The 2,471-nt window shown below is 36.9% G+C and overlaps 1 protein-coding gene across 1 annotated transcript in view; it reads right to left on the reverse strand.

Moving 5' to 3' along the window:
- DNAI4 (dynein axonemal intermediate chain 4) overlaps nucleotides 1–2,471 on the reverse strand; it is a 123,511-nt gene that overhangs the window by 51,381 nt on the left and 69,659 nt on the right.

Raw genomic sequence — 2,471 nt, forward strand, 5'->3', positions numbered from 1 at the left:
TTTTTGGTATTTTCACGCAAATTCTTCTGCTAGTTGGGGGTCAGTCCAAATCTGCATCCTTTCCTTCAAGGCTCAGGGGTCCAAGATTATCTTCTGTGTCTCTCTTAATTGGTTTCCCTTTTCTTTGTTGAAGAGGGTCTGTGCAATCCTTCTGCCTAATCCGCCATCTTGCTCCGCCTCTCCAAAAAACCCACTTTAAAGTATTAAAGAGCAAAGATGTCATTTTGAAAATTACCAAGCCATGATATTTTCAATAGCCTCATATGCATGTGAAAGCTGAACAATTAATGAGGAAGACTGAAGAAGAATTGATGTGATGCATTTGAATTGTTTTGTTAGCAAAGAATACTGAATAAACCATGGACTTCTAGAAAATAAACAACTATGTCTTGAAAGAAGTACAGCCAGAATGCTTCTTAGAATGGAGCAGAGAATGGCTGGAGTTTGTCTCAAGTACTTTGGCCATGTTTTAAGAAGTAACCAGTTCCTGGAGATGTATATCAGGAAAGAGGAGGGTCAGGAAAGAAGAAGACCATTAACAAGATGGATTGACACTGTAGGTCCAATGAAGGGATCAAGCAAAATTGTGAGGATGGTGAAGGACTGGGCAATATTTCCATTTGCTGTACATAGGATCACTATGAGTCAGAACCAACTCCATGGCACCAAACAACAACTACAAAAACTATTATGTTTGCACAATAAAGTGTGACTATTAAAAATAAAAAGGCTACTTCTTAAACATACATAATACAGACTAAAGAAATCAGTTTTAACTTCTTTAAAAATGCACTGAATGTTTCAAACAAGATCCATACCTCACACTATGCACAAAAACTAACTCCAGATGGATCAAAGACTTAAATGTGAAACCTAAAACTATGAAGTTCCTCAAGGAAAAAATAGCAAATTTAGGTGCCCTAAATTATGGCATAAATAAACTGTCAAGCATAACCCAAAATGCACAAACAGCTGAAGATAAACTAGATGAATGAGACCTTCTAAAAATTAAATTTTTATATGTTTCAAAAGACTTCTCCAAAAGAGTAAAAAAACCTAGAGATTGGGAAAAAATATTCAGCAATGACATATCTGACAAGGGTCTTACCTCTAAAATTTACAGAAAACTCCAACACCTAAACAACAAAAAGACTAACAATCCAATTAAAAAACGAGCAGAAGACTTGAATAGACCCTTCACCAAAGAGGATATTCAGTCAGCCAGCAAATACATGAAGAAATGCTCACGATCATTAGCCATTAGAAAGATGCAAATCAAAACAACGAGATACCATCTCATTCCAGCACTAATGGCAAAGTTCAACAACACAGAAAATTACAAATGCTGGCAAGGATGTGGAGAGATTGGGACTCTCATACACTGCTGGTGGGACTGTCAAACGATATAACCACTGTGGAAAGCAGTATGGCGAGCCCTTAAAAAGCTGGAATTAGAAATACCATTTGACCCAGCAATCCTATTACTAGGTATGTATCCTAAAGAAGTGAGAGACAGGACAAGAACAGATAGATATATACATACCCATGTTCATCGCAGCACTATTTATAATAGCAAAAGGATGGAAACAACCTAGGTGCCCAGAAACAGAAGAAAGAATAACCAAACTATGGTACATACAAACAATGGAATACTATGCAACACTGAAGAATAATGTAGAATCTGTTAAACACCACATAACATGGATGAACTTGGAGGACTTTATGCTGAGTGAAGTAAGTCAATCACAGAAGGAAAAATATAGTATTAGTTCTTTATTGTAAAAAGTTAAGGAAAGGTTTATATGTGGAAGGAAACTTTCTTTGTTGATTACCAGGGTGGAAGGAGAGCGGAGGGAACACAGAAAAAAAAAAAAAAGGTATTGAACCATGTCACTTTAGTTTTGTGTATTTCACTAGACATAACTTATATTTCAACAAAATGTATTTTTTAAAAAATATACTGAATGTTTGAAGTATTTCAAAAAATCCTGCATTACACAAAAGATTTTTGGAATTACTAACTTGGAAATGCTTCAGACCAGTTTATAAACCCCAGGAGAAAAACCAGTCTCATTCTATAATCATCTCTTTTTTAAAAGCAAACATACCATCCTCTAGCTTGAATACTCATCTTACTTCCCTCAAGATGACTTTCATCAGTGTAGTACTTAAAAATCAAAACTCTGGAGCCAGATGTCTGGACGTTTGACTTCCTAGTGGTGTAACTCTGAGCAAGTTATTTATTCTTTCTTAACTTCCATTTCCTCATCAACATAATGAAGAAAATAATAGTACCTGAGCTCTGGTAGCATAGTGGCTAAAGCACTTGACTGCTAACCAGAAGGCTGGCGGTTCAAACCCACCAGCCACTCCTCGGAAGGAAAGTTGGGCAATCCTACTTCCGTAGTGATACTGCCTCGGAAACCCAAGGAGGGGTCACTATGAGTCGGGGCCGACTCGACGGCACATAA

This window comes from Orycteropus afer, unplaced genomic scaffold (assembly GCF_000298275.1).
Source record: "Orycteropus afer afer isolate SDZICR_OR568_19922 unplaced genomic scaffold, OryAfe1.0 scaffold00016, whole genome shotgun sequence".
NCBI lineage: Eukaryota > Metazoa > Chordata > Mammalia > Tubulidentata > Orycteropodidae > Orycteropus > Orycteropus afer.